At 42.6% G+C, this 22,573-nt stretch overlaps 1 long non-coding RNA gene across 2 annotated transcripts in view; it reads right to left on the reverse strand.

Moving 5' to 3' along the window:
* The window catches only part of LOC102561602 (uncharacterized), a 552,985-nt gene that overhangs the window by 227,287 nt on the left and 303,125 nt on the right, over nucleotides 1-22,573 (reverse strand). Inside the window, exons 6-7 of one of the 2 annotated variants that reach the window (XR_009455910.1) lie at nucleotides 19,024-19,140; nucleotides 13,824-14,064 (exon numbers count right to left, since the gene is read on the reverse strand). This is a non-coding gene — a long non-coding RNA (uncharacterized LOC102561602). Of the gene's footprint in view, nucleotides 1-13,823; nucleotides 14,065-19,023; nucleotides 19,141-22,573 lie in introns of those variants that run through there. The other variant, XR_009455909.1, reaches the window with a different exon arrangement.

The following is a 22,573-nucleotide window of genomic DNA, read 5'->3' on the forward strand; positions in this document are numbered from 1 at the left end:
CACCCCTGAGATTCACTGCTCCAGGCTGAAGAGTCCCATGCCTCTCAGCCTCTCCTCATAAGGACTGCTCTCTTGACCTCTGATCATACATGTGGCTCTCCTCTGGACTCTCTCAAGCTTCTCCACATCCCTTCTAAAGTTTGGAGCCCAGAATTGGATGCAGTACTCCAGCTATGGCCTCACCAAGGCCGAGTAAAACTGGAGGATGATTTCTTGGGTCTTGCTTGAGATGGCTCAGTAGATGCAAGCCAGAGTTTTATGTACTTTTCTGGCTGCAGCATCACATTGGTGGCTCATGTTCATCTTGTGGTCAATCATGACCTCCCAAGTCTCTTTTGGTCATGGTGCTAGTGAGTGTAGCACTGCTGAGCCTATAAGTATGATGTGGGGTTTTTTGCCCCACGTGGAGCCCTTGCATTTCTCTGTGTTGAATGCCATCAGGTTTTGATCCACCCACCTTGTGAGCCTGTCTAAGTTGGCCTGAATCACCAGCCTATCCTTTAGCATGACCACACTTCCCCATAATTTGGTGTCGTCCGTGAACTTAGCCAGTCTGCTTCTGACACCAAAATCAAGATGAATATATTGAACAGTACGGGCCCAAGTATTGGACCCTGGGGGATGCCACTGGTCACCATGTGCCATGTTGAGTCGGTTCCATCAACTATCACTCTCTGGGTCTGACCACGGAGCCAGGTCCCCAGCCATTGGACCACAAGGTTGTCAAGGCCTCAGTCCCCCAATTTTGCCATAAGGACATCATGGGAGACCAGGTCAAAGGCTTTTTTGGAATCCAAATATATGACATGAACCTGTTCTCCCTTGTCCAGCAAGGCTACCCACAACAAAGCCATGTTGGCTATCTCTCAAAACATTGCTTTTCATTAGCCTGTTGTTGATGGGTTCCTTCCAGGGATTGAGGTCAAACTGATTGGCCTGTAGTTCCCTGAATCTTCTTTCCTTCCTTTCTTGAAGATAGGCACATTGGCCCTCTTCAGGAAGCTCTCCCGAGTACCATGAGTTCTCAAATATCCGCACCATTGGTTGTACTATGATGTCAGCCAATTCTTTTAGCACTCTTGGGTGTATTCCATCCAGGGCAGCTGACTTGTGGATGTCCAGCCTCTCAAGCTGTTCCCTCACAAGATCTTCACCAATTATAGGTGTATGTTCACCCTTACCAAGGTAGTCCTGCAACCTGTCAGGCAAGGTGATCCCCTTGGGCTGGTGGAAAACCAACGCAAAGCAATCATTGAGATTAGCTTTTTCCTGGGTGTCAGTTGTCAGCTACCCCATTCGGTTCAGCAAGGATCCAATGCTGCCCTTGTTTTTTTCCCTGACTTTCCATGCATCTGAAGAAGGACTTTTTATTGTCCTTGATTCCTGTAGCCAGTTTGAGTTCAGTTTCAGCCTTAGCTTTTCTGGTCCACTCCCTACAGGTGCGGGCCAGTGCTGCATAATCCTCCTTAGTGGTATTTCCCAACTTCCATCCCTTATAAGCTTCTCTTTTCAGATTCAGGAGGTCCATGAGTTCCCTATTAAGCCAAGGGGGTCTCCGAGCTCTTTTGCTACCTTTCCTATGGGCCAGAATGGACTTCCTTTGTGCTTTTAGGATTGCATCCCTAAGGAGTAACCACTCATCATGGACTCTACTTCCTGTCCAATCATGGTCTCTCAGGGCCTCAACCACCAACCTCCTGAGTTTGTAAAAGTCAGCTTTCCTAAAGTTGAGGATTTCTGCAAAGCTGACAGATTTGCCAGCTTTACTATGGATAGAGAAAGTGATCAACTCATGATCACCATCGCCCAGCTTTCCTTCGATCCTCAGGTCACTGACTAGATCATCCCCTTTAGCCAGTACCAGATCCAGGAGCACCTTACCTCTTGTTGGCTCATAGACTTCTTGAATCAAATAGAGCTCATCAATGCAAGTGAGGAAGCTTCGCGATTGATCAGATTTGACTGAATGCTCTTCCCATGAGATGTCAGGGTGGTTGAAAGGAGGAGGGCTGTGGGGGTCCTGGGCCATGATGAGCCACATGCAAGAGGGGAAAAGCCATGCTGACCCTGGCAGGGGTTCTTCCAGGCCAGGGTCGGGATCTAAATCCCTTCCCAGTCATACTCAGGCCTGCTGGGATCTGGCCACCCCCGCCCCACAAGCACAGCTTCTCTCCAGCCTGAAGGGATGGGAGGGCTCACCCTAGCACCCCCCAGCTTGTAGCCTGAGCCACTGCTGCAGGGAGAGGTGGATGCAGAAGAGCATGGTGCTGCTCCACAGCAACACCAGGCAGGCAGCAGTAGTGCCTGCCCGCCCTCATGCCTTCCTGGCACACTGCACTGCTCTGCTTCCCCACCATACTTGTTTCCCACACCTATGGGATGCTGGGGGACTCTGATTTAACTTAAACCAGGAACCAATCTGGGATAGAAATTCCATAAACCAGTTTGACCACAATCAGTTAAGTCTGATACTACATTCAACCAGGTTTATCTTAAACCAGTTTCAGCCATTTTGAAAGTGATTTATGTGCACTGAGCTTCTAGTCTGTTACAGGTTTGAACAGTTTCTGATCACAAACTGGTTTATGTGTAACTTCTGTCCCTACCCATAAGGAACAGAAGGCATCAAATGGGAGTTGGGCGCTTGTTTATTCCATTAAAACCTCAACGTGCTTTTCTTTTACTTAAAAGGTATAAACTGTCACAGCATTTCAATCTTCACCAAATTGTCAATGGGCACTGGCATCATGTAGGCGTCTTGGGATGGCCTGAGATGGTAGTGTAAGAAAACTCCCTGCCCCACATCTGAAAGAAATCGCAGGTCAAAATTAGGCAGCCTGCATTTTATTCTTACCTCCTATTCACTTGTGCCCTTCAAAAGAACTCAACCCTGGGGAGCTGACAAATAAAGATAAATTACCCTTCTGCAGCATTCTCTCTAACTAAGCCATTGTAGTGATTAAATGAACCTTAGAAGCCAAATTCAGCTTTGTTAGCTAAAATGTGGGCGGCCTTTTTTAGCATTTTTTTTTATAAATACATGCCCTACAATTCCTCAGCAGAAACAGATGCAGTTATGAAGATTTCCTATTACTATACTTTATGAGGTTATTTAGTTAAAAAATGCATTACCTGTCATTTTAATTCCCCAGATAAATAAATCTCACCCATCCCTCTGCACATTCAATGGGTATGTGTGTATTGTTTAATATATCTATTTCTTAAAGCAAGAATGTCTTCTAGGGGATACTTTTCTTTTAAACCAGCTACAGTATAAAGTTCCATCCTCCAGACAAATCATTTTAGATCTTCACTTTATCACGAAACTATCTGCTTAATTCTTTGAACTAAAAGTCTGGTAGTGTCTTATGCTGCCACATAACTCACATTTAACAGTACTATGCAGGTGGTCCCAGCTGCTTTCAGTGGAAGAGATCTGGGTATTTCAAACTGAGCTAAGAATGACAAAATCAGAAAGGCTCATTGGGGGCAGCAGTGTTAAAGAAATCAGATCTGCACCGAAGGCCCACCTATTAAAAATGAACCTTACTGTCTTCATCATGGGACAATATTATGTGTGTGTGTTTTTCCCCCCTTGTGAATTACAGATTTTTTTTTATGCTGTTTTTTTTTTTTAATTGATTTTTGGGTCCATCTTAGTGCGAGAACTCAACTATTTATACAGACTTTAAAGCCATTAAATAAATATAATATTTTATATTGCATATAAAACTATGAACAACAAAAATAGGCATTTTATATTAGTCCGGTTTCCCTCCTAAAATAGCTGTAAGATACCAGATTAAAGAAAAGCATCAGGAGGAGTCTGCATCCTATATAGCGTACAGAAATCCGAGGACTGTTTCTTTGTACCACATTACACGTGGCACAGAAGACAGGAGAGGAGGAGAAGGAAATTTCAGTTGGATACATCTCCCTAGTTCCCAAGCTGTCAGCTTTGACATCTCATAGCAATTTTAAGGGTTGCTCTAAATCTGGACAACTGGCTGTGGTCCCTAAGGACCCACATACCACCTGAGAACTGGGTTAGTGAAGCTCCATACTGCTCCTACAGCTCAATGTACTCTTCATCTATATCCACGGGAAGCATATTAACATGGGAGGTAGTTCAGCGATCCACTGAAGCAGGGTATTTCCAATAGGTTAAAGGTGGCTAGGTTCTCCACCCATTGTTGCCCCACTCAGATATCACAAAGGGGCACAACATAGGTTGACACTCTGGCTGCTTTTTACAAGAAAAATTCATTGACTAGTTAAACCTTGCATAAGCGCGTCTTAAAAAAAACCAAACAGATTATTTAAATAAAATTGCCTAATATAAAATATTATCCAGCAAAAAAAAACCCCAAAACTATTGGCATTTAAGAATTCCACTGGCTGTGACTCATGCTGCCCTCAATCTGTGAAGGCACTCACCTTAAATTAACAAATTAAACCAGGCTCAGCACTGAAGGGAAAAACAGGCCAATTGGAGTAGGAAGTTAGAATCTGCATCTTTAATCTTTATGTAGCTTTTCTTTAACTCTTTTGGTTCTATCCACAGCCAAATGCCCGGGAGTTTTGAATAGCAGGATCTCTACACAATGGGCACAAACTTGGTGCATTCTCAAGTTTGTATAATACAGGCTCACAAACTTCCCCCACTGTTATCAGGTCAGGCAGGCTCAGACTGAGGAATGTCCCATGAGACCTCAATTTACAGACCCACCATGCTACGTATTTATGCACACATTAAATGGATTAAGAGCTGGCTGAGTGACAGATCTAAAAAAAAAAATTAGTTGTCTCTGAGAAGTCATCACTGAACTGGTGTTTCTAAAAGGTTTGTAGGGATAGCTACTATACCCTGAAGGATTCAGTTTTCTACCAGTGATCTGGAAGTATTAAAAAAAAAAAATCACTAGTGATACAATAATGATAAGGGTAGAACAGTCAAACAAAGCAATCTGGATCTCTTAATAATTTGAACCTATTCAAAGAAATTGCTTCATAGCAACCACAGGAACCAATTTACAACATATTTATTCTGGAGCCTACTCAATTTACTCTTGAGGAAAAGCAGAGTGGACTCAAAACACAGTATTTGCTCCAAAAAAGTGCTGTTCTCCAATGGCGAGTTTCTTCTGAGGACATCAAAAGTAAATTTACACCTGAGAAAGCTATTCTGGTGTACGCGTCATGGGTCTTCTACCACTTTTCATTTCACACTAGGAGTAGCCATTTGCTCAATGTATACCAGCTCCTTCACCACCTTGGGGCCAGGTGCTATAATAGTGTTTACTCTGGGCAGCCAGCTTGTGAGAGCTGTTCATGTTTCCACTCCTTACTACAAAATAAATAAAACCCAAGGGAAATTACTCCAGAATGAAGACATCAGGTGTTCACACCCACGTGTTTTATTACATGCAAACACGAATTTAGTACAACAATGGTGAGACAATACTGTAGCGTATAGTTCTTCTCACATTTGTAAAAGGATGCTGCAAAACTATGGAGGGTGCAGAAGAGAGGCACAAAAAAGTATTCAGGGGCTGAAGGAAGCGTCTGACACTGTGAAAAACTTCCGTCTAGCTGGTAGACTGAGAGCAAGGGAAACGTAACTAGATTACAATGTATAGGGATCTTAATGGGAAAAAATAGTGGCTAACAAAGAACTTTGAGAAAGAGAGAGAGAGAGAAGTGTCACAAGAACGAAGCAGTAGAAAATGAAGTAAAAAAGCTCAGGTTGGAAATAAGCCACGGATTTCAATGTGTGAAACCCATGAACAAGCTGCAATGGGAAACGATGGATTCTCTCTCTCTTAATGGCTTTAGCTCCAGACTGGGCATCATTGTGGAAGGCATGCTTCAGTTAAACATAAGTTACTGAACTAGTAATGACTACTGCAGGGAGGTTAACCTGGCAAATGTAAGGGCCTGTGACATGCAGGCAAAATGACCTAAAGGTCCTTTTTCAGTCTTAAAAATCAATGAATGCAGGTGCAGATTAGTGTCAGAGAACAACGACCAGAATCCTGGCTAGCAGAAAGACTCCTGGGCCAAGGAAATACAGAGTCAGATGCTTACCAGGACTCCCAGAGGACACCTCCTGGGACCCAGGGAGCATGATTTGGGGTTGGATAGTGATTGACTGAAACCCTCCTCTTGATATTTTATTGTGACCCTCAGACAACGGGTGAGACATTGTATTTGGGTGGCCAAGTCCTCCAATGAAAAGTGGCAGTTGTGATGCTTTTGCTCCCCTCATCTGATTGGGGAAAAGAAAATTCTCTTATCCTTGAGTTTCAGAAGTCACAGCTCTTGCGTACCCACCACTTTTTGGCTTTGCCTGCTAACTCCAATACTTTGGGAGGAGAGCTCCTTCCATCAAAACCCCAGAGTGTATATATATAGACCCTCAAAAGCAGGCCTTCCTGCCTCTTCCTCTTTCCATGTAGGCTTGAAGGATTACCATCTGCCAGGGGTAGGGCCCTAACATCCTAGGCTCTCCAAGGCAATGCACTGTAACCATATGCTCATGACATACTGTTTTAAGACCGTGCTGCTTTCAGAGAAACCTAATGAAAAATCCTCTTTTACCAAACATGTTCTCTGCAATCCCAAATATAGTACCCATCTCCCACCCTGTGCCGAATTCTGCTACCCCTCTTTGGCTGGCTTCCTTTGCAGTGCCATCTCATGCAAATGGGTCACTCAGCCCTGCTTAAAACTTTCTGTAAAAAAAAAAAAAAAAACAGATTCAGACAAAATGCTGATTTATCAGCATTTTCCACAAATAACTAGTTAGTTATTGAGATGACTAGTGCAGAGAAAATCCTAATTAGAAGCAGCAGAAGACTCCACTACACATCAATCACACTGCTGTCATCTTTTCCAATAGTCAGTATTCTTGCATTTGCATTAGTGAGGAAGCTGTTTATAATTAGACTTGGACTGAATATATAAAACTGTAACATTAAACAGAGTTCTGACATAAAAGCACCTGTGTAGCCATTCGATCTGATTCCAGCAAAGGGTTTTGATCCATTTAAGAGCTCTAGTTTGGTGTTGCTCAGGGAACACAGTCTGTAATAATTAAAAGTCAACACTTTTACAGGCAAATATTGCACACTCTAATTATCAACATAGAAATGTTAGACCCACTTAGCACTTCTATATTTATAGTTTCTCTTGAGATCCTCTGCTTGCAGCCCTTAGTGGCTACCTCTACTGAGAGTGCTATCCCCAAAATCTGAGGAATTATGTATGGTGAAAACAAAAGAGAAGAATTATTTAGGGTGGCATTTAGTGATGTGTCAAAGGCCACGTCTCAAGTTCAGGAGCATTTAATCGACACCATAATACCAGGATGCTATCCCAGCAAAACTCCAAGGTGCACCTAGCTATATTAGGAAATCTGTTTTTTTTTAAAGAGCAAACCTGAGCTAACCGTCATGAACAAAACAAGCTAACCTGGTAAAAACACAAGTGTGATGATATAACTGCATCTACCAGTCTGGTTCTGCCGGCACAGATATGTCAGTCAGGGATCATCTCTCAACACCTCCTGACCAATACGGCTAGACAAATGACTGCAAAATAAAACAGAGCCCAACAAGATGGAGAGTAACAGGATGAAATTGGGGAAAGGCAACGGTAGGCAGGATGTGAGGAAGTCATTTCTACTACAGAAATTTGTGAGACTGTAGAATGGTCTCCCAAGTAAAGCATCATCCATAGGGTACCTTGTTTAAAAGCAAGTTGGACAAAGTGCTGGAAAATATACTATAAAAAACAGCCCAGTACAGGCAACGAGCAAAATGATTTTTGAGGTCCTATCCAGGTCTTATTTCTATAACCCTATGCTGTGGAGCAACTCTTTTATAATTAGAATACAAAAAAGGTAGAAAAACAGAACAGCCTTAACTCAGATGTAAATACAGCTGAGCCCAACTGAAACTGTTTAAATAGGCTGAAGAGGAGAAAAATAAATTCCTTTTCGGAGCTATTCTCAAAGGACTTCATCCAGACAATGACCAGAGCAAGAGCACTAGACATCCACACCCCATGAAACACAAGAAAGAATCATTACATCAACAACATTTCCATTGCCTGAACATACCCTGGAAAGTCAGGATGCTGATCCTAGCAACTTCTTCTGCCTTATTAGCTCTGTGTTGGCATCACATATACCCTAATTTATGAAGAGCTATCTCTGAGGAGAGAGAGAGGAAATGAAGAAGATTTCTGAAAACAGAAGGGCTACAGGGAGGCGTTGACTCCAAAATTTGAGAGGTTCTCTCCATAAACATAGTAAGCAATCTGCACCTGTATTAAAGCCAGTTTTCACAAGCTACATGTGCATGTATCCACTATTGCTGTGGATACATGCAGACTGGAGTGGTATATACTTAGCTACCTCCCTTCCATACGCACCTACTGATTTACTGCAATATTTACAGGAAATCATTTAAGATGCTCTTTCCATTCAGTTGTTCTAATGGGTTCAATTATAAGGAAATCTCCATGTGTGCATCTTTGATTTGTAAGCTAAGTCTCATAATGCCACACGTTTTTATTATACCAAACTGTTCTCAACACTGCCATCTGCAAATCAGAACTAAGCTATTAATATCCAGGAGCTCATCGTATCTGGACTTTGACCAGCAAGCCACAGTGGATCTTAAATTGTGTCTATTATACTTGTTGATCAGAAATCTTTAGCCTTCATAGATTTAAAAATGCTGCAATAGGAGAAGACAGTGATAGGCAGGGCATTCCTAGAAAGGAATGCAATGGAAATGTTCAATGTCTATATAACAAGTAACTAGGCGTGAATGATCAGATTCACTAACATAAGTCTTCTCTGACTCCTACAAGCAAATATTTGCAGTTACCTGGCATTCCACAAGGCATATAGAAAATGTCATGCTTTCAGTTGCAAAACTAGAGGGAGCCTCTCCACTTATCCCATTTGCTTTGGATGGATATTGAGTTTGATCCAAAAGCCATAAAAGCCAAGGGGAGTCTCTCAGGTCTTAATGTTGGAGCTTCTGAATTTTAGCAGGCAGCGTATACCAGCTTTAACGAAAGAGAAAAAGGTACTATAGCAAAGTGTCTCTTTAAGGAAGAAAGAACATTACATCTTTCATGCACAAGGTTTCCAGAGCCGTGCTAGTAATGAAAAGAAACTTGATTGTTTTATTCCAGAAATATGGACTTTCATCAGGCATCTGAACAATAGACACAGCAATTGTAATCCAAGGCTGGAGAAAAGACAAGAGGTCTAATTAGCATCCTTTTCAGCCTGAGCTCTGCAGCACTTGAGAGATCAAGGTATATAGATAAAAATATATAAGCGAGAGGATATTAACCCCACATACTTTCACTTATCCAAATAATACTTATAACTCATTAGGTAAGCTCCACTGCTCTGATGCTGGTAATTAGGTTGAGAGTTGATGTCACTATTGTAATGGGTTATTGATCACTTCTCAAAGAACTTCGTAGTTCCTGGGGTTTAGAAAGAATCCATTTAATGAATGCTAGCCTTGATAAATTTGACTTTAATTACATATTACAAGTCTTGTTACACTTTGCCGATGTTAAGCTTTTATTTCTTCCAAGTAACAGATTTATTTTAAGCTTTCCCTGAACAGATATCTTTTTTGGCTGTTTGGTTCATGGATTATATTTTTCACCTGTCCTAGGATTCTTGGGAGAGCTATTTGTTGAGAAATGTAGCACATTCCTTGGTACGCTAAAATAAACCATGCGGCATTGTCAGCTGTCATGCCCCAATAGGCGGTCTGAGGGATCCTAGGAGACTGAATTTCACTTAACTTGTTGTCCTGTCTTCCATTTATGTGCCTGGTTTTTTTCAGTCCTCCTTCACCACTGTCCTACGGGAAATGGAAGAAACACAGCTGGGCTTGACTGGTCTCTCACTTGCACTAATTTTAAACTAATGTAATTCCCCTGATTTCAGGGCAGTTAAACTCCTACTTTACAGTAGCGGGAGATCAGGATCAGGCTTGTCCAAGAGTTCAGATAAGATGCTCCCCAGTCTGCCACAGAACTGCAGCTGCGGGATCACAGAGGATGAACTACTTCATCTTTCTCGAAATGCCCTCTGAGGTCAGGGTCAGAGTCAGTCTCGCCTTGCCCATTTACCAAAGTTACCCACAGTGTCCCTTTCCCTGGCATCTCAGTGCTGAAGGGTATCATGGGGAAGCCAGCACAGATGTGCCTGTCCTGTGGATGAGCTAGTCTCCAGGGCTGTGAGCCCGAAGTGTGTCACATGCCACAAATCCATTCTAAAAATCAACACTTCAAATTAAGAATCAGATTAAGGTGATGGGTGAGAGAGAACAAAATTAAAACAAGACATAAAATTCAGGGCGTCCTCCTTCAGGGCCTTTTTGTGACTTGACACAGAATTTTTATCCTCTCTTCCTCTCCTTATTTCTGCTTTAACCTTAGCGTTGCACATGGAAAGGGGAGAGGCAGAGAGAAAGAGAGAGAAAAATCTGTTCAGGGACCAAAGGAACACATGAAGAGGAGCATGCGAGACAATGCTACAGCACCATAATCTTCTTGTGAGCCATGCGAAGACATTACACTTTTACCAGTCTACGTGATTGGAAACTGGTCAAAACCTGTAATGGAACAGAAGTTTGGTGCACATAGACTGGTCTAAAAATGGCAGAAGATAGACCTGGATCGATGCGCACTCAAACTTAATCGGTTTAGGTTAGAGCAGTGCATGGAACTGCAGTACCAGATCCCCTATCGAGTCAAGTTAGCTCGCTGTCCGCTGGCATCCCAGGCTCCTTTGCGGCTCCCACTGAACCCCCCCCGACACACACACACACATCCCTGGGAAGCTCGCTAACACTTGTCCTGCACTCATCTGCTCCAGCCCAGCATCCAGCAGGCTGCAGCCCCAATCTGTCACCGAGCCAAGTCAGCACAGACCCTTTCTGCAGCCCTATCTCCCACCTCTGGCCAGCTGTCGGTCACAGGCAAGCAGCTGGGGGGGGTGGGAGCGGGGAGGCATCACGTTATCCCTGCACGAACCCTGTCACAAAGCACCCTACGATGTACACACAGACACTGAGCCCAGGACAACCCCTGTGAGCAGGAGCAGCCCCATGGAGCCCAACCCTGTCTCCTGGAGACTGCCAAGTGCAGCCAAGTGCCTGCGCCACCCCTGACTGGCTGCTGGGCATGGGGGAGCGTCGCCCTCTGCCGCACTGCACTGCCTGCCTGAAGCTGACCCATGCCCGTGGCTGAGAGATGACGTGGCAGGGAGTGGAGGGTCAATACTCACCCGTGCCTGGCAGCTTGGGCAGGCTCCATGGGGCTGCGCTTGCTCAAAGGGGTCCCTGGCTGGGTGTGCAGGGGGCGTGTTCCCCCATGCCCAGCAGCCAATCAGGGGTAGCCCAGGCACTTGGCTGCACTCAGCAGCTTGGGAAGCCTGCAGAGCATGCTGGGAGTAGTGCAAGAGCACCTGCAACCTGCTGGTCTCTGCCAGTGCAGGCAGCCGTCATGCTCCCTCCCCACCACCAAAGGGCAAACTGCGTCCTGTTCTCTACCGATCTAACCTACTCTGCTTACAGAAAACCATCCAACTTAGATTGATTCCACCTCGGCCTTTTTTGAATGTCTGTACCTAGCCACAGAGTGACACCCTTCTGTATGCCACATCTCACTGCGAGACAAGCCCCCGTGGGCTCTGTGGGTATTAAGGTACTGCTCAGTTTGTTACTCTGACACGAGCGACCCTGACATGCCATCACGCATACTGCCTTTTTAACTGCCACGCTCTCTCAGGTTACACTGGCATGTACTGGAAAATAAAACGTCCTGTTTTTCACCCTTTGCACAGTTCAGCTACTGGAACAAAGCATAGGCCTATTACTATAATATAACCACATTAAAAACCAAAGTTATGCACAGTACATTTGCATAATTAATGGGACTGCTACTGCTTCAGCAACTAGACAGCAGGGATACGACCAGATTCTGATCTCATTTACACACTGTAAATCAGGAGTAACTCCAGCAATGCTAGTGGAGTCTAACTGGCACCTACCCAGGGTAAATCATGTCCCCTGAGTGCGGAAGAAGGAATTCTATTCAATTACTTTTACGGATACCATCCATATTATGATGGGTTTTAATTCTCTGCCGGAGAAGCTAAATCATACCCAAGTGCTTTATAACAATGCATAACTAATGTAATTTATTTCCCCCCCCCTCTCCTGTGATCAGCACAATACTCCAATCTGGTTGTGCTTATTTTCACATAACACGTTTCTTCCTTCAGCTTCATTCCGTAAAAATAAATATGTAGCATAAATCATTACTACCGTTTCCCATAATGATCCTGAAAACGCTCATTATACTGGCAGAAGCTAGGTGTTGTCTCAGAGTTCCTGAGCTAACCTTGGCTTCTGCTGAGTTACGCCTAGAAAGGCTGTTTGCTGTCAGTAGAGGTGTCCCTTGTCTCAAGTGTGTCAAAAAGGAGTATGATGAATGGCAACAGGAGTTCTTGGTTTCATGAATATGCTCCTGTGAGCATCCCATAGCTTGAGAAACAAAAGGTTTTGCGGCACTATTGCTGATCTCTGAGAACAGCGCGAAGAAATGGTTCTGGCATTTGAACTCTCTCTTCTCCAACCCTACAGAGACCAGTGCAGTTCCTGGGTTTAAGGCACAGGTAAAATGTAAAAAAGAAATTTGTGTGGCTCTTAGCATAGATCCCAGTGGAAAATTCATAAACCGCTGATTAAGGCTTCACTCCAAAGAGGCCGCAGGTCAGAATTACCCAGAAGTGTTTATGATAACACCAATGTATTTGTCTGTAGGGTTTGATCTAATGGTATTGTCATTTCACCAAACTTTGTATTTGCTCTTAAAATTAAGTCCAATCTGAAGGGCCTATTTCAGCAACTCTCTTTCACATAAGGTCCCTCTGTTGCCTTTTAAAGTGACTAAGAGCCTTTCCCTGCCAAGGCAGCTATGTAAATACAATATACTGCACAGTGTAAAATGGCTACTTCATTTAATTAACACACGTTTTAAATGGCCAGTTAATTATTCCTTAGATCTTCCAAGGGATAGTTCTGCCACTGTTGAAATAGAACTGCTCTTATCTATTAGGACTTGAGCCTGAGTACAAGCCACAGTCACTTGTTATGGCATGAGAATAAATGATGGTTGGAAAATTATCACCCCCACCTTTTTGAATCTCCTAGTTAAGATTTATGAAAGCAAATTATGATACGATTTGTGTAGCTGACCCATGCACGGTATGAGCTAGGGAAAGGTGTGTGTTGCTTAGTCACTGACTAGAGGACACCGAGCAGGTCACAGAGGTGAAGCATTCAGCAACTACAGATGATAATGGAATCTGTCACCCTGGGCAAGGGTATTTGCTTCCAGACAGCCAAGAAACTAGGATGGAGAAGCAATTCACTTGCCCTTCAGGGCTGAGAGAAGATGCTACGTAGCAGCAGAGAGGACGAGAACAATCGATGAAATGGTGCAATGAGAAGAGGAATGAAGGGAATCAGAAAATCAATTCCCTACTCACTTGTTGACAGTAATCAACACCCATCTAGAAGTAGTCCTTCCGTCTCTGTCCCGCCCCCACCTTTAGCTTTCATTTGGCTGAAGGATTTTTGCCCCTCACCGCGACAATTCTAAGTGGCTCATTATTTGGATTGTACCCAGTATTTATACCAAGCCTGTAAGCCAGCGAACAACACGGTAACAATAAAGAGACGGAATAAAGTCATATAACAACTGTCAAAGCATGTTCAACATGTACCGTGTATACTGGGAGGGAACGGCACGTTAAGTAAACCAGAAAATTTGACTTTCTTGCTAGCTTAATGAAAAAGCAAAAGGATCCTTTGCCTGTTATGCTGCAATGTCTGAGTTTTAAGATATAAGAATTATTAACTACATTATTATTGTTGTTGTTGTTAAGCACTGTGGATGATCAGTCTTAAGACAGTTGATTCTCCTTGGTAGCATCTGAGAAGCTCCCGAAACCTGTAATACAGTATAGATGTTTGACATTGGACTGCATTTCAAAACTATATAGTTGTCCTCCACTTAAATATTTGCAGGTACAGGGGAACTAGTACAGTGAAATGTTGATCAACAAGGAGTCTGCAGGCAGAAGGGAAATTTAAGTGGATGGAAATCTTAAGAGAAATGAATACTGAATTAAAATGGAGCCTTTGAATAAAAGGATTGGGTTAGCTAAAATACAAAATAGCAAAAGCCCAAATGCTCTTTAGTCAAGGAAGAGCAAGCGGCTTATATAGCTATCCCAGCAACAGCATTTTTCCTCTTACCAAATGCTTCTGTCTCTTTCTTTGGATCGTTGCAAAAAAACTCATGTCACCCACCAACAGAATGCAAGATGTCATTCAAGAATGAAACGAAGGGATTTGGGGCAATAATGCTTTACTGAGCACTTGGCATTCATAATGTAGTTTTGATTTTTGTTATAGCATTGGAGAGAGAAACTAAAGGACAAATTCACTAAATGGCTTCCGAGTTGTCTTTAATGCATCACTTCTTTATTCTTAAAGGGAATGAGAGATGTTTTGGCCAATATTAGTTTCATGGGAACAGGATACAAGTACCATACGACCTCACTGAGCAGGTGTTTGAAACAGAATGACCCTCTCCCCAAAACCCTTCTGCAGCAGCACAAAGTCATTAACGGGCTCCTATTGCTCAAAGGATTATTCATGCATGTAAAGGCCAGAATTCCCGTTTCAGCTGGTATGAGGCAGGCTGCTTTGCATTTCCAACTCTCACAAAGCATAATACGCACTCAATGAATGGTTGAGAGCTGCAGAGTTGGCCTGCAAGTCCAGCATTTTTCATCCTTTTAGAGGCCAGGTTTTCAACCAGAGGCTTTCACTTATCAGTGCTAAATTGTATACACTGATGCCTGCCCTTTGAGCCAGCTCCTGTGCAAACAATAATCCTTTTGTGTGTCTTATAATAAGTCTAGCATGAATACAGGTGTTAATATTTGCAACTGGAAAACAGCCTGTACATTTGTATGTGTAATGACCCTCTGCCCTTCTATCCCACATCAAAACACTGCTAAAGCCCAGGCCTCGGCTTCTGTAGCTGTGAATCTAGAAGCCTGTTGCATGGTTGCTAGGGCCAGGCACTAGGAGGAGGCATAATTACACCCAGTAGGCAGAGTACATGTACATTCAACTGACTCCAAGATTGTGTGCACCTACAAACTGCTGGGAGGGAAGGGAGGGGCATGTGCAATTTTGAACATGCATGCCTGGAGGTGGAAAGTTTAACTTTTAAGACCACTTCCACAACCAGGACCACAAATATAAAGCCATGCCCTAACAGCTCATGCACACACAGCAAGGTAAAAATAGCAAAAGAAAATCATCTCCCATTTTGTTTAGTCCATGTGTCTTAAGTGTTTGTAACATATTACTCTGATACCCAAACGCTCTTTAAAAGGCATGCCTGGTGACAGTCCAGACTGTAAGGACTGTACCAGTGGAAAGTACAGAGACGTACAGAAATTATAAATCATGGAAATGACTGGAACTCTTTGAAACCACCATAAAAGTTCCATCAGGGGTAGTTGCAAGCACTAATCATTTCTCATTTCATCCTTCAGCACATAGTTCTTGTGGCTCTTTTATAGGAAATGCTGCTGTCTGCAGAGTTGGACAACATACTATCACAACGGACATCATACTATCACGTTTTGAAGCCTACTTTTTTCCCTGTTTCACTATCCTCTTTCTAAAATAGGATCACTTTTGGCTTCTGAAAATTACTTTAAGCATGTAACCAGTTCCACAGAAGTTAATGATACTTTGTGTGTTTAAATTTAGAAATATGGTTAAGCAATCTGATGAATCAGGGCTTTACCCATGGTTTGTTGTTGTTTTTTTTTAAATCACAGTATGTTATAAAGCTTTCAAAACTGAAAAAAAGATTGCTAATTTGCTTTTCTGCTCTAGAAATACCTTTCTTTAAAAAGTGCAGATCTCTCTTCAGCTGCCTGCATACATATTTAGAAAGAATAATTTAAAACACAAATTCACATGTGCTAATTCAAGGCTGGTTCAACTATTATGATGATTTCAAAGTAGAAAATAAGTGAATAGTTTAACAACTTCTGAGATATTCTCTGCCTGCAGAATTTTCCTTCCTGATCAGACTACATAGAAGAGTTGTTACTTCTATCTAGTTCAGTAGCAGATATGGTTTAGTTATTAAAATATTAAATCAGAGAGAAGAGAGGGTGAATGAAGAAAAAAGAATAGTTCTGTCTGCCAAGCTGCTGCTGTCATAAATTATGTTGTGAACATATTTCGATAAAAACGGGGATGTTATTTAAAGATGTAGCCAAATCTGATGATAAATGAGACCCCAGTTCAATTCTTTTCAAGTCTGCAAGTTTAAACTCAATAAACATAAAAATAAATCAATCTTCATGGGGTATTTTCTTTCTTTTCTTAAAAAAGAAACTTTTGCTTTCAAGATCGATGCCTGCAATAAGAAACAGTGTTTACTGTATATAAAGATTTTAATGTAATATCCACGGAGGAAACAAAGAAATGCAGAAAAAGGTAGCAAATTATTGCAAGTCCTTTACCAGCTAGAGCTGAAACTTCATAATGAACAACTCAAAGCAACATATGCTGCCTTTTTTCCTACTCACAAGATGTCCATAAATTGCAGTTTTCTTGTTTTTTATTTTTAGTGATACAATTTAATTCAATAGCTTCCTTTATTTTTTTTAAATCTAGAATATGACTGAATATTTACAAAACCACGTGGTTTTTGCCTAGCTAAATAATTCAAGGGCACACCACAAGCACTAATTTAAAGTTAGCCATTCACAGGCATTTCAGCCCTAAGTTCTCACTTGAACATTCATGGGGAATACAGGCTGATAAAGAAGGTTATGTAAACTATTATTTAAACACATATTTATAGATTGTATAAAATAAATCACTTCTTACTTTAGCAGGTAGCAGGATATGAAAAAAGCTACATCTTCTGCCAGTCAACATTTATCCAAGACAAGCCAGTAAGTCTTAGTATTGGTAGAAGGAAAGAGAAGCACCAGGGATGGGAGGTGGGTGCCTTTTAATGTTGTTGACCTTCCCCACTGTAGTATCCTTTTAACAGTGACTGTCCTATGCTCTGTTTTCTATCCTCTTCCTTTTGTATGTGAAAAAGTATTCAAGGTAACAGATCTCATTCAAAACCTACGTGGGTGAGAACCAAACAATGAACTATTCAAATTCATGCACGTGGCTCACACTCAACCACAATGAGTGCCTACAGATGTTTAGGACTCCACTCTAACTCATGGTGCTTTACATAAAGCATCATGAGTTAGAGCCCGTCCAACCCAACAGACGTTGGGTCAGGGTGGGGCTGGAGCCTGTCTGCACCAGCGCTGGCCAGGAGGCGAGGGTGTTTCAGCAGCCTCTGAAAAGACTGCCAAACTGCCCCTCTCCCCAGCATCACCCCCTGCCCCACCTCAGCTAAGGGTGGGGGGAGCAGAGGAAGAAAGGGGAGATGGAGGGAGCAGCCAGCACACAGCTGCGGGCTGCTTTTCAGTGGTCAGAGGGGGAAGGCAGGGTGGAACAGAGCCTCCTTGCCTCACAGCCTCCCCCCACCAACTATCTCAACTGAGGTATTGGGGGGAGCCGGCCTGGGCCCATAAAGTGAGGTCTGGCTCCCTTCTCCCATCCCCCACCCAGGCCTCTTGACAGTGGCAGCAGCATGGAGCTGCTGGCTGTGTTGCTGTGGCCAGAACTGGGGTGGGGGGGGGAGGAGGCCTTGGGGCACAGACTCACAGACCTGTCCCCCTCAATACCCCAGCCAGGTTATCTGCAGAGGGAGCTGTAAGGCAAGTGGGCTCTGTTTCACCCTGCCCTGCACCCTCCAACTCCAGTTTCAGCTCTAGCTCCAGCTGTGGCAAAACAGTGGGCAGCTCCTGACTAGCTCCTCCCTCCCACTCCCTTCCCTGCTGACAGCCTTGGGAGTGGGGCTGGGCTGGTGCTCACCAGTGCAAGCATCAGCCCAGCCCTGCAAAGTGGGAAAAATTAACCCTGGAGGGAACATGTGTTCCCTAAGGTGCTCTGCTTAGAGTGAGTTAATCTATTCCCTGATTTGACTAAGGTTAAATTTGTCATGTGATCAGCCATTTCAAAATCACTCTGAAACTGTGCACATGTTACATCATGGCTGTAGAGTTTTTTCAGGGACCCAACTGCATGAAAAATGTAACTTGTATAAGCACCCCATGAAAAGTACACAGCAATACTTATTGGGTGCTGCCTTTCTTCATACTTATGTATGAGTATTTCCTGTTAGGGAAGTGTCACAATCCAGTGCTGATTCAAGGGCAAAAAGAAGATTTCTGAGAGTCAGTAAACTAGGAGATATCTTTGAAATAGACAATCTGTGGAAGCAGTGTATAGTCAAGAGGATTTTAAAGATTTCCTCCATTCTCCCTCATATTAACAACAGACATATTTGTGATTTCTTTCTGAAGGCCCCATTCTTATCAGTGTCACACATGTTTGGAATCTTTGTGTGTCGGGTTGCCTAGGAATCTATGACAACACAATCTGTCTTTGGCAAATACAGTGGTAATGCTCATTATAGTCTTGCCCAATATGGTCATAGCTATGGTTCAGAACTGAATTATTTAAAAAAAAAAGATCAAAATGGTGCTGTACCAGGGAGTCAAGAGTTCACTCCTGCTACACTTACCTGGTGGATGAGCCAACTCCAGAAAGGAAGTGGCGAGATAAGAGTAAATGTAAGCATAGCCCCTTTAAACTTGATGCAGGAGAATGATGTCAGGGGTATGCAAAACTTAATAGGGATGCTGAGAATCCAGGGAAGGGAGGAAGACTTCAAACCACAGGAAGTAGAGGACAGACCCCGAGAAAGGGATCGGGACTGGGGGACAGTACTTACCGGTGCCGGCGTGGAGGCACTGGTAGGCAAACACCAGAGCAGCAAGCCTGATGGGCAATGCCGGGCCAGGATGGTTTGGAGCTTCTGAGGACACTGACAATGTGAGATTTTCTGGACCTGTGGGAGAAGAGCCAGAAAGAAATTGAAAAAGGCAGTTTCAGGCAGAAACCATGAGTAAGGAGCTAAGACCTGAACATGGAGCAAGATGTGACCCAGGTGGTGAGGACCCCAGTTTGGGGAGGACTGTACCTTGCAAGCAGCAGTAGTCCTTGGGCACATAGGGAATTCAATTGCTGGCAGAGGTGGGGTTGGCCCCATGTTGTGAGCAATTACAACATGAGAAGACAACTCTGAAGGCAGTGACCATACCAGGGGAATAACCAGGTGGCTAAGGGTGGCCAGTGATTTTTCAGCTTACTACAGCCTGGATTGTAGCTAAGAGACCCCGGGACACTGCAGGCAGGGCCACCAGAAGCCATCCTGTAAAGGGGAATCCCAGAAAAAGGAAGGTTGGTGGAAGGATACTGACGTCTTACTATTCATTACTATTTTGGTTTGCCATTATGACAAGTGATAACTCTTTACTTTAAGTTACTATTTCCATTGGCAACTTAATAAAAGTTGAGAATGAGACCAAAGGACTGGTAATCATACTTGCCTGAGCACCTAAGTTCAGAGGGCAAACAAGACCATCACAAGCCCTAACTAAAAGATCTGTTGACCGACCAGGGCTGTTAAGATCTGGGGGTGGAGATGGAGACAGTGTAGGGAATGGTGGAGCTGTGTACTTAGACCCTGACACCAGGGCCATATACCTAAGGCAGCCTCCCACACTATATTTTTTCAACAAGTAATACATCAAGACATGGCAGGAGAAGGTGACACAGGATGTCCACACAGGAGAATGCATTGCTCCTGTTACAGATGTCAACATGACAAAGGATGTGTGCAGCAATGGTTCATACAGAAAGAAGAGAGACTTAATCACGAAGCCTTGTCTAATTTCCATTTGGGTTCCCATGGAAAGCATATATAAATCTACACAGAAATGTGCTATAGAATGGATGAGTATTTTGTGCTGCTCACGTAGTGGAGAAATAGATATATGACATCGTAGGTAGTTGCATAGCTCTTCCTGATAAAGACAAGCATGGGGAGGAGGGATAGGAATGTCTCCTCAAATATCTCAGGCACTTTGGACTCAACTTTTACCATTTTTTATTGGGATTTACATGGCTCACTGAGATTGCCATTCATTTTGATGGCCCTGAATGAAGCCTCCTTTGCTTAAAACTTCTAATGAAGAACCAACCTGCCCATTTAGCCAAACAAAACTAGATACTGTAGTCTGCCTTAGTTTTACATGCAATCAACCCTACATATGTTATCTTTATAGGCTGCATATGGCATATTTTTTATCAGTTCAATGCCCAAAAAGAAAACACACACGCCTCCTAAACACATGCTTTCTTTGAGAACACAGAGTGTTTTTTCACTCTTACAAACAGTCAAATCTACCTACATTTTACTGCAGGTCTGTTCTATAAAAGTAGAATAAATAAACCCTGCACAAGCATAACTTCATACATGGCCCCCTAAAGTGCAATACAGCTGCAGAACAGAACAGAGACCCCCGATGCCTGAAGAAGGGTGCTTGTGCCCAAAAGCTTGCAAAAAACTTTTTTTCAACTTCTAAGTTGGCCTAATAAAAGATATCACATCTACCCAAAGAAGCTTGCCTGCCTATGTCCTTAGATTAACATGGCTACAACCAAAACCCCTGTTGTATATGTTTGGGATTTCATGAAGTCATGATTTGGTATGCTGTTTCCTAACTTCAAGGAATGCAAGACTTAATCTGGTGTGAGGCAGTTATTTAAATACAGGCCTGTTGTTAAGCCAGATTTTAAATCTTCTCTGGAAAACTGGCAACCATTTGGTTGTTTCGCACAATTTAAATCCAAAACCATTTCAGTTGTGATGAGCTGTACCTATACACTCGGTGCCAGAGCCTGAAGAAAAATGTTTTCGGCATGTGTTATTACAATCACTCTTAAATTTGCTCTCTTTCAGTTGAACTTGTACTCATTTCAAGCAAAAGTGATATCAATTACTAGAGCATTTTCAACTGAATGATTGTGTATTAGTCCAAATCAACTGTGTCTTAAAGCGACTTTGTATTCGGACCACACTGCATTGCCAGAAAGAGAGTGCATGCTCAGCCACTATAATGACATAATTATACTTTAAATTCATTGATTCATTTCACAAGATCATCACTGGAATGAAAATGTCCGTTTTGTACAATATTGTTTTAATGATCTTTATTACCCTATGACTTACAACTACAGTGAGGAAACTTAAATTACAAATCCCTTCTTTTAAACTAGCCAAAGCATAGATCACTTTATTTTAATTCCAAGCTGCAATTTAAAACAAGCCTCTTCAAAATGTTGCCAGTTTAATTTAATGGACTCTGTCCAAGTGGTCTTTCCAGGATGTGCATAAACCTAGTCTGAGTACATTTAAAATTATGTATTCACACACACACACACACACACACATATATATAGAGTTAATGCTGTGAAATTAAATTTGCCCTAATTTCAAATAAAATCAAATATTATAGGTTAAAAGCTTTGACTCAGACATGAATGTGATTGGTTTCACATTCTGATGTACAGGAAGCATAGGTTGGGATGGAGGCGAGCAAGGGGTAGGAAGGCTAAACTGAAGTGATACAAAGAGAATAGAAAGTTGATATAGTGAAAAATAAATACAGATTGTAAAATGAGAATGCAGACATAGAGATCTGAGAAAGAAGAAACATCATGGGCATATACACTGTACCCGAATTCAATAATGCTTGAAAGCATTTTTAGTTTCTTCTCTGGACAGTTCTACACTTTAATGGGCACATCTACAGGTGCCAATTTAAGGTGAATTATCCATATTTAAGGCACATTAAGGCCATGGGTCTACACATGCACGCCCTTAACGTGCCTTAAAAATGGTGATTTTAGGCTTTTCGCACCTACATTTGATACCTGCAAAAGCAGGTATCAAATTTAGGTGTGAATAGCCAAAGCACCTTAATGCATGTGTAGACATCCTAAAGCACATTAACACTCTGTATGTCAACTGACTTGGGGCTAACTTTAGTTCCAAGTCGGTCCACAGAGTGTGTTAATGTACCTCAGCTTGTACATTAACATAAAATTCAGGCTAGCTTCATGATGCATGCCTAAATGCATGCCTAAATCACCTTAATGTGCATTAGGCAAATGCACATGAAGTTTAGGTGCACCTGTAGACATGCCCAATGAGTCAGAGCAAATATTATTGTTTCAAGATCGAGATTCCCAGTGTAGAATGAATCTCAGAATCCACACAGAATAAGCACAAGGGAGGGAAAAAAGGAAATAGAAACATCAAGATACCAAATAATACACAATGGTCCTATCTCAATTAAGCAAAAGGCTGTCAACTAGTTACATTGGCCAGCTAAGCATAGACGCCTACATCTGAAATGGTTAAAAGATGTAATGGA

The sequence above is a fragment of the Alligator mississippiensis genome, chromosome 12 (assembly GCF_030867095.1).
Source record: "Alligator mississippiensis isolate rAllMis1 chromosome 12, rAllMis1, whole genome shotgun sequence".
Lineage (NCBI taxonomy): Eukaryota > Metazoa > Chordata > Crocodylia > Alligatoridae > Alligator > Alligator mississippiensis.